Below are 11,191 nucleotides of genomic sequence, written 5' to 3'. Positions count from 1 at the left end.
TTTAGTGTATGAGTTTACTTTAGTAATCTCAACTGTGTGTGATCAGGTTGGTGTGTCTGTTTTAATGTAATATGTTTATAAACATATTTCTCTAACGTTGAGCAACAATCATATGCTCTCTTTAACGGTATATATAATTTCAGTTATTGAGGTATATACCTGATGCAAATGCAATCAAGTTGAATAACACTAACTGCTAATTATCTAATGAGTAACTTAAACACGATCATAAATAACAGCCACATTATAATGCAATTGTTTTAATTGCAGTGCAAATCATGGCAATATGTTTCACTTATTTATGACTCTGTAAAGCAGTTGTCACATGGGGATGTTGTATCCCAAGGCTTTTAGTCAATTATACAAATTGTAGGTTGGGTCAAACACCCAGTAAATAATTGTGTTTAAGGAAAATGTTTGCGAATTCTATAATCTATCTCCCATACTATTTCAGCTACCTAATAAAGGTAGACTTAAGAGAAAATGTTGTTCAGATAAGTGTATTTCTTATAAAAGCTAAGGTGGGGCAAGTTGTCACACGCATTTCATGCTGTATACAATTAATAAATCGCAGTTTCCAAAAACTGCTCAAGATTTTTTTGCATGCAATCTTTTTGCAAAATGAATAGTTTTATGTTTTGTTTCGCTGTTAAAATTATTATAAGAAAAGGTGTAAGTCTATAATACGTTTGCAGACAAATGTGTGGTATGTGCGTAAAAATAACGCTCTTTAAATATGTGCAACCAGCATAACAATCATTCAGAAGAACCTGCGATTTTTCCACAGCGGACCAAACGTGGTCTTGTGTTGTAAATTACCCTTAAATAACATAATAATTATCCCACACGTCCTCTAAACTCTTCTCCCGCTGGGCGAGCCCGCGACGGGCGGTCAGGACTTCAATCACCACCGCGCTCTTCAGCGCACCGCGACCGTAGTGACGCGCACTGCGGGCGGCGGGCGGAATGACACAAGCGACGCGCAGGATCAGGCGATCTGCGGCCTTTCAACCCCATGGGAGGGCATCAGCCAACAGAGATGATCATAGCTAAATAAAGGCATTAACAGGGCAACAACAGAGACTGTAAAGGAGCAACGCCCTTTGAATGCGCCCTTTAATCGGAGATTTCCACTTGTAACGCGTTTTGTCTTTTTATTCATGGCCAGTCGTAATGTAGCCTATACCCGTGTTTTATGTCAGTCTACTGAACTGGACAGAACCTACAGTGATGCTATTAGTTGATTATAGCTCAGTATCAAAGCACATCCACTCTTAAAAGTTTTTGTTTTCCAAATAACTTCTCAGTTAAAGATCTTAAATTACACAAAGTTACAGATTTATTACAGCCATACAAATAAGGAACTTAAATTTTTAAGATAAATCACTGAAGTGGGCCTATAATTCCAGAGAACGAGCATATTAATATTATCATATATAGTGCATGTCCACAAAATAAGCACTGCTGTGGTGTGGTGCTTTTGGTTAATCTGTAATACTTCAAATTGATTTATAATTGATTCTTAATGTTCAACTTTAATGCAATGTTATTCATTTGCCCGTCCGATTCATCTCAGATTTGGCCATGTAAAAAAACGTGTGTTGGGTCCAAATGTACAAACAGCCATACAAATATTGTGTAAATAAACAACCTGATTTCATGGGAATCCATACTTTACGAGTTGGCTAACTAATGAATTTGTACAATTATTAGAAAATAAAAACAATATATACAGTATATTGTTTTTTTCTTATAATTAAATAAATTCATACCAGTTAGCCAACTCAGAAAAATAACCCCAACGTCACGTGGCAAAAGCAAATCGTAAGAAAATTTACGAATTCATACGAATTTGCCATAAAGTTGCAATACAATTGAAAAACAGACATTTGATTTTAGAAGTCTTGTGTTCAACAAATTTGCACTTATGTTAATGTATACAATATTTATTAGCAAAAAAAAAAGATTTGTTAAGTCTGTCAGCTAGTGATTAAACTATACTGTGTATTGATTGGGTCATTGAATCAGCCAATATATGAAGATTACAGTATCAGCATGTAGCCACTTAACACTTGTTTCAATATAGGTTTTGATATAGGTTTTACATATATGTGACATATATAAAATTGGCCGTTTTCCTATATTATATGTACATATATGTACATATATGCACATATATGTTAACCTATATATTGGTAAAATTATTAAAATCTGTAGCTGCTAATAAATTAAACATAAATAAAGGTCCAACCAATGACAGTCTGCACCTGCAGGAGCCAGGATTCAAATCTCCAACCTTCCGATCACAAAAAAATGCAATCCCACCCACCACTGCTGGAATTCGTACACCCAACCTTCCGATCATTAGACAACTCACTCTACCATCTGCGCTACTGTCGCTGTTAAATAACACTGAACAGTAGCTGTTAAATTAAACCATTTTGTTATACATGTCCTAGACAGATCTTGTAAATGTTTTAAATGTGCAGACATCATAACTTTATTTAATAATTCACATAATTTATGGCCTGTATATGCACATATATGCACCTCAATTTTGCATATATGCAGCATATATATTATCATATATGGGCATATATGCTGTATATGTGCAGCATATATGTGCATATTAGCTGCATATAGGTTTCATATATGTGCATGTATATTATTATATATGTGCATATATGCTGTATATGTGCTGCATATATGTGCATATTAGCTGCATATATGTTTCATATATGCGCATATATGCTGTATATATGCACATATATGTGCATATAAGCTTCATATATGCACATATATCTACATATAGGTTCTTTCCATGTGGGATTAGAAGCTTAACAGCCTTGATGATGTTGTATAAACCATATATTATAATTGTTAAAGCAATAGTTTGGCAAAACATGAAACTCACACAAACCCATATGACTCAATGAAACACCAAAAGGACATAATGTAAGGCATAATGGGTTTTCAAAATTTTCTCCTTCTGTCTTACAGTTTTTCTGAATTGCTAAAACACTAAACCCCAATCTCTGAACCAAATTCATAGTGGCCTAAACCCTTTTGTCAAATCATGGACTCTTTTTGCAAAACTCTAAACACAAACTTCTCACTAAAACACACATTTCACACTGCAATGCACTTGTTTTATAAATGCTAAACCCAGGCAGGCAAAAGTTGAACACAACTACAACACCGTTATCATCGAGTAAACACAACGACTCAAAATTCTACACACTTTTATCTAATGGTATTTTTTACCAATTGTGTGGATTGGAAACAGTCTGAGAGGCAGATGAAGAGTATGAGGAGAAAAAGGACACCAGAGACAATGCAATTGGCAAAATTTGCAGTTGGATTGCTGACTTTTTACAAAATACAAGTGCACAGTAATATTGAAAACGTACTATTACTTGCAGTACTTACAGTAAAGTATTCGCTATATTCACTGAACTAAACTTGTGATTACAGTAATAGAGATTTTTAACAGTATTTGTCAAGTGTGTTGTTATGTACAATAAACATGTATTTTTCTGTAAGCAGATCTCCTGGATGTTGTGTTTTCCATTTTTTAAGGTAGTGTCTAATGGATGCTTGAAGTGTTTTATATTATAGACTTATGTGTGTATGATTTGAAAGCTTAGTTTGATTTTGAGTACAAGTGAAATGGTTTTGAAGAAATTGTTTGATTTTGCTGGAAGAGTCAGGGGTTCTGTGAATTTTGTTTAAAATTGGGATTTGTGTTTAAGGTTTTGAGAAAATGAGTGATGGTTTCAAAAAATGTGTTTTAGCAATTCAGAAAAACTGTAGCAGCATGAGGGTGGGAAAATAATGGGAAAATATCCCTTTAACATTTGCTACATTGTAAAACCTTTTGCCATAGTCAATTTTGAGTAAATAGTGTGAAAAATAAACTTATAATATTATATTTATAATGTATTATAGGCTTTTCTCCTCCTGCGTCTTGACATTCTTTAATAAAAACGATGTTAGTTGCTCTCTGCGATTATTGCTTTGTGAATTGTAGGTTTTTGGGAGAGTAAAAGTGTGTTTTAGAGAGAAAAAAAAAACATTAGTGTTGTGGTGTGAAATGATGACATTGTGTTTGTTTTTTGTTTTTGTGGCTGTGTCGTCATCCCCCCCCCCAAAATGTTTGTTTTGCAGCATTTCTCACTCTACCTAATTGTCAAAGGTGTCATTGTCAAAGTCTATTGTCATAGTATGTTGTATTTTTAGTGTGTTAAGCTTATGAGCTGTAAAGGCAGAGGAAAGTGACTGCATGCATTAGAAGCAAAACACACATAATTACACAACACGTTTAATATAGCTTCATTTGAGAGCTTGGTGTTGTTTTATATTAATCATATGACCTATCCTATATTTACAGTTTATGATCGTAAAGTACCGACCTCTCAAATTAACATCCAAACAACCACTGGCAGTCTCTCAGACCTGACCTTTGACATCTGGATCTATATCTGCTGCTGTGAGCGTTGTGTATCCCTCAGGGAGTCGTTTTCTGCTCTGTCTCTTCACCTCAGATCCTCAGGTCACCATCGTTCTCCTCAGGTCACACATTCACAGTTATCCTGACTTTTACTCGATTTATGATTGTTTACAGTTCAGCAGATCTTATACTATGCAGATGTGAGGTTAATACTGAAAGATAGCATCACCTTATTTTTTGTTTATTCTTTTGCTTTGCTTGTTTGTTGGACATGGCAGTACTCTAATAATCCATTAAGAAGGGTCGGGTTAAAGGCCCAATACAATATGTCTAAATAGAATTGAAATATTCAACCTATATAACCTTAATGTCTATGTTGTCAAGTCTTATTGTCATAGTATGCTTTTTAAGTGTGTCCTTATAACATACACCATGCAAATATTACCCAAAACTTGCATGGCTTTTTTTGGTACCATAGTTATTGTTGAAGTGGGATTTGAAACCTGAAATTGTTGTTGTTTTTCCTGTATAGCAATGTGACTTGTGTTGGCCACCCAGGCTACTCAACAGCATTGACATGGCCATTAACTCTAATGGTCACTGTAACCCTAGCATACAGGTCAGCACTGTGCAGCATGGGAGAATCAAACCTACACTAGCTGTGGTCCATCAGAAACAGAGAGAGAGCGAGAGAGAGAGCGAGAGAGAGAGAGAGAGAGAGAGAGAGAGAGAGAGAGAGAGAGAGAGAGAGAGAGAGAGAGAGAGAGAGAGAGAGAGAGAGAGAGAGAGAGAGAGAGAGAGAGAGAGAGAGAGAGAGAGAGAGAGAGAGAGAGAGAGGATAAAAGACGGTGAGAGAGGGTGAGAGTGCTTTTTTATGAGCATGCACCTCTCCAGTTACTTTGTCGTCTGACCGGACAACCATAAATATTCTTTCGATCTTTCCCATCAGGCCTCTTACATATGAATTAACTCATATCTGAGTATTATACTTTATAGCTTTTAATGTTTCCTAAATTATAGTAAAGGAAAATATTACTATCTTTAAATAGAAATATTGTATATTCATCTTGTGAGCCACTAAAAGTGTTCATTCCTGGGGTGTTTGCTAAGTTCTTACATACTAAAAGTAAGGGAATAATACACTTTTATTTGTATTAAACTTTGGCACACATCTTTCATGACGCAGACGTGAATCATTTCTTACTTCAGTTGAATTTTTGTAGTAGGATGTGTTTGGACTTTTGCATGAACAGAGGAATCCAATACTGGCACACAATAAAGGGACCCAAGCAATATATGGAAAGCGAATATTACAGTGACTTATGGGTTGGCTTTTTTAATGTGTGCTAGTGATTAATCTCCCTAAACATCATAGGAAGCTCCAAAAACAGCATTAAAACACCATAGCAATGTGTTAAAAAACATTTACAGAGTCTCACAGCAGTTTGTGTTATTGTGTCACAAAGATGTGCATCTTTCGATTTATGTTTATTGACACGATTTTCTTTTTTTTTTTCGTGTTATTCAACACCAATTTCAATGTTTTTTCTGTTTTTTCTTTCTGCTATGTGGGAGCACAGATGCTGTATTGTTTTTCTCCTTGCTTCTACTTTAGTTTAGGGTGGGTGTCTCAAATCATCCATAAACAGTACCGATGACCCTTATTGACTGCTACTATGATAAACAAGCGGCTCAAACTATCGTTGTTGAGTGACTTAAAAGTGTACATGAACACTGTCAGAAAAAAAGGTTTAAAACTGTACCTTTTCTGTCATCTGTCAAGGTTCAGTTTTGTACCTTTGTTGGGTATACAACACATTGAAATATTGTACAATGTTATATCATAAGGACCTATTGTGTACCTTTAACGACCAATTTTGTAGGTGCTTAAGGTATAATATCGTACCCCAAACAGTACAATATTTCAATGTGTTTTATCCCCACAAAAGGTACAAAACTGAACCTTTGAGGGTACCTCCCCAGTGACAGAAAAGGTACAGTTTTAAACCTTTTATCTGACAGTGAACACAATTCATACATATTTTACAAGTTGACTAATTCGTTAGAATTCATACAAATTAAATCGTAGAAAAACGTCGGATTATTATAAAAAACAATAATGAAACCTCACCCCTAATCCTAATGTCACAGAGGTGACAACGATAATCATACAGTACAAAAACTTTCAAATGTGATTGTACGAATCGATACGAATTAGCCACCTCGTAAAATACGTACAAAATCCTTTGAGATTCGGTTGAAACCTCATAGCAACACTAGCCTCACCAGCTGACAGCTACCATAAATCCCTCAAAAACCACAAAACCATCCAGCTAAACTAGACTGGGAAACTAGCTAAAAAGTATGGATTTTGTCCCTCTTTTTTTTTAATGTTTAATTTTTACGACATCGCTTGAACCCTTCTTTCTCCACCAGTCCAAGTCGATCTTTTTCTTCATCCTCAACTCCTCTCTTCCCTCTTTTTCATTCTCTCCCTCCTTCCGATGGTCTCCTTACAGATGGAGATTAACTCGGAGCTGGAGCACCATCCGTTTCCCTGACTGTTTGTTATTAAAGAGATGGATGGTGGCTTGCAGTGCCAGCCCGACGCAACCGCAATTACAGCAGGGCCCATGATAGATAGAGGCAGAGAGGCAGGAGATGGAGAGAAGGAGATAGAGAGAGGGGCATCTATCACGCCCTTTAATCTACCTGTCACTCCGGGGGGAGAGGGGGGAGAATTAAAGAGAGAAGATTTTGGTCTGGCTAAATTCTTACAATACAAAAGATGCAAATGTGCCTGCTTAGCTTTGCGCTCTCTGTAGTTGCAAAAAATGTGTAACATTCCTTCAGTGTAATTTACAAGCCATTTTATTACACATTCATAAATAAGAAGTAGGAATCTTAAGACTCTGGTATATTGTTTTGACTTTCACACCATGTGTTAAATGTCTGTGATCCGTCCCTGACTAATAATTATGTTCAATGTATTGTGTGCATTCTGAAGCTAAAACAGCCATTGATACACAAGAATCCGTGAAATATCCTGCATCTTTGCTCCCATTCAATTCTAGAAATATGATAACATTTATTTGTAATGATGGTTATACCGATCAAAAGTTTGGAAACACTTGAATGTCAAGTTTCCCCTAATCTTAAAAATCTTGTAATCTGACGGTGTGTGACTTTTGTAGTCCAACTTGAAGAAAATTGGTGAAATAGATAACATAGACTGAATAATGAAGATAAAAGCAGCCCAGAATAAATCTGAACTACTGTAATATTGTTTAAAAATGCATCTCACAAAATGCAACTAAATTTGGGGTGACTACACACTAAAAATGTTTAAATGCTCAAAAACAGCCCAGCATATTTAACGGTTCTATGCATCATTTTTATCCTTTTTTGTTGTTGTTGTTGAAAATAACCCAGCATTTTAAGATTTGAGTGTTTTATTTTCTTTGATGCTTTAAGTCACAACATAATTCCTGTAGTAACATCTGTTTTATTCCATTGCTTAAATGAGTTTCGAAAATGTGGAAACAATAAATAAAGAATGAGTGTTTGCAACACTTTAACAAATGCTAAGTTATTTTTAACCCAAAAGTGGGTTAAAACAAGCAAGCATTTTGAGTAGAAACAACTAGTTAAATTGGTTTGTCCCTTTTTGACCCAACATTATCTTAAAAATAATAAGTAGTATACAGCAGAGGTCTTCAACCCTGTTCCTGGGGACCCACTCACTAGCCTGCAAAGTTTACTTCCAACCCAGCTTAACACACCTGCCTATAATTTACAAGTGATCCTCTTGATTAGCTTGTTCATGTGTGTTTGATTAGGGTTGGAGCTAAACTCTGCAGGACAGTGGGTATGAACAACATTGAAGACCTCTGGTGTACAGTATATACAGGTTTAAAGTCCCCATGAAATCAAAACTGACTATTCTTATTTTTTATGGAATATTCATGGGTTTATTTTAAATCATTTATTCGTATTGTTATCAGAATTGTTTTTTTTATTATGTTCCCTCATAAACTTTAAAGGTCACGTTCTTCCTGATCCCATTTTTTAAACCCTAGTTAGTGTGTAATGTTAAAGGGATAGTTCGGCCAAAAACGATATTAAACCCATGATTTACTCACCCCCAAGCTGTCCGAGTTGCATATGTCCATCGTTTTTCAGACAAACACATTTTCGGATATTTTAGAAATTGTCTTAGATCTTTCAGTTGATTAAATGTAATGTTACGGGGTCCACGACCTTCAAGTCCAAAAAAAGTGTGTCCATCCTTCACAAATTAAATCCAAACGGCTCCAGGATGATAAACAAAGGTCTTCTAAGGGGATCCGTGTGGTGTTGTTGTAGAAATATCCATATTTAAAACTTTATTAACGAAAGTAAATACCTTCCGGTAGAGCCGCCATCTTAGACACGTCCGCATTCAGGAGAGATTATTAGCGTAGTGTACGCACATTTCTTAGTGACGTATGACAAATTCGGAGGGCAGGGTTACAGAGCAGCAGCAGAGTAGCCTCCGTAGGCTGAGTAAGCTCTCATCCTGAATGCGGACGCGACTAAGATGGCGGCGCTACCGGAAGGTAGTTATTTTGTTAATAAAGTTTTAAATATGGATATTTCTACAACAACACCGCGCGGATTACCCTCAGAAGGCCTTTGTTTATCATCCTGGAGCCGTTTGGATTTAATTTGTGAGGGATGGACGCACTTTTTTTGGACTTGAAGGTCGTGGACCCCGTAACATTACATTTAATCAACTGAAAGATCTAAAACACTTTATAAAATATCCCAAAATGTGTTTGTCTGAAAAACAATGGACATATGCAACTCGGACAGCTTGGGGGTGAGTAAATCATGGGTTTAATATCATTTTTGGCCGAACTATCCCTTTAATAGCATAAATAATACCTGTAAATTAATAAAGCTCAAAGTTCACTGCCAGGCAATTTATTTTCTTTAATAGAATTCCTCTCTCAAAGCCTACAGCGAACGGCCGGTTTGGACTACAGCCCTCTATTTCCTGCTTTAATGACGTCAGTAAAACAGTTCGTTGACTAAACTCCGCCCACATGAATACGTCAGTCAGTCGCCAGTTTTGGCTCAAACGGCTCTGCTAAGCTAAGTTGCTGTCAAATCACAACACACTAAACAAACTACACAATCAGAACTCATTACGTATTTCTGAAGGAGTGACTTCACAGAACAAGGAAGACATCAGCCTGTTTTGAGGACAGTGTTTTTTTTACTGTGAATGGACTGAATATAGAAAAGTGGGTGTTTCATTCAAAAATTAAATGGCGGCCGAGAAAGTGTAATAATTTAGTGTAAATAAATGTATATTTTCAGTTTTTACACCTTTTATTTGCATTTCTGGTATTGAAGTTTTCAAATATGTGATTAGTTATCACAAAGGCGCTCTCTTTTTATATTTCAAACACGCTGCCTTTGAAGTGCGTCTGAAAGCCTTTCTCTTAGCTGCCTTCATGCCTCCGAAGTCATTGCCTCATGAGGCAGCGGGGAACAAGTCAGCTGCCTAAGTTTTCGGACGCAGCCGAACAGTCTTGCAGCACCCGGGTATAAAGCCTTTAAGAAAACCAAAAACAACTTTTTTTATTCACCTGAATAAACCCTAAATGTCAGCTTTCTCAGTTTAGGCCTATTATATATATATATATATATATATATATTACTTGTATTGAGTCTTCCATGTTGTTCATTTCTTCTGCCGTCATCTCACATGATGCATAAGTTGTACTTATAAACATGCCTTTTTAGACTACACATATTATTAGCTCTCTGACAAAATGTTAAATGGTCTCTCATGTGTATGTCACTTAAAAATAAAAGCATCTGCTAAATAAATAAATGCAAATGTAAATAAAGTCTGGTTCACTTTACAGCTAAAAATTCATGCCAAAATGTCTTAGTTGAATAGAAAAGACTGCCTAACTATGTTTAGCAAAACAACCACAGTCAAGTTTGTTATTATGTAATATTTGGGGTCGGCAAATCTGAACTGAAATAAAATCCTGAAATATACAGATGCATTCAGGGATGTCTTGTTTACATAAAGGCTTAAATACAGTTTCTGGAGATGCTATGGCACAAACTTCACAAATGTTGGCAAATCCGGTGCATAGTTTTCCCTGTAAGCCCTCAATGTAGCAGTCTGGGAAGCATCCTGGGAACTTTATTTTTTTGGCAGTCTGATTAAAACCTGTCCGGTCTGACTCCCAGAAACTGTGTTGGAGCAGTCCGTTAGATTGGACCTGGTGATTTCAGCGAGCGCCTGCCAGTTTCATGAGCAATGTGCATCAGATGTTTAGTGAATGATTTGTTGATCGAACCTTAACCCTCCCCTTAATTTAGCCTGAATCCAGAACTAAATCACACAAGCAAAACATTTGAATTCAAACAGGACAAAGTGTTTGATCCGTGGCCCTGCCGTCAGTGTAAAGTGCTCTGATGTATTGAGGTGTTGTTCTGTATGGATGCCCTCTTAGGCCACAGGTCCAGTGCAGATGCTTGTGATGTCGCCCCTAGCAGATTTTCGCAGTATGTACGGGTACTAAAGTAAAACACGAGAAAATGACAAATTTATCAAAATGTCACAACACAGCCCCAGACTTCTGAACAAACGCACACCTGCAGTGAAGGGACACCGAACCGTACGCCTGCTGTAACGCAATACAGTTTTTCTTTTCCAGTGTTACAAAAATGTTA

Source organism: Paramisgurnus dabryanus, chromosome 8 (assembly GCF_030506205.2).
Source record: "Paramisgurnus dabryanus chromosome 8, PD_genome_1.1, whole genome shotgun sequence".
Lineage (NCBI taxonomy): Eukaryota > Metazoa > Chordata > Actinopteri > Cypriniformes > Cobitidae > Paramisgurnus > Paramisgurnus dabryanus.
Note: the sequence above shows the minus strand (reverse complement) of the source record.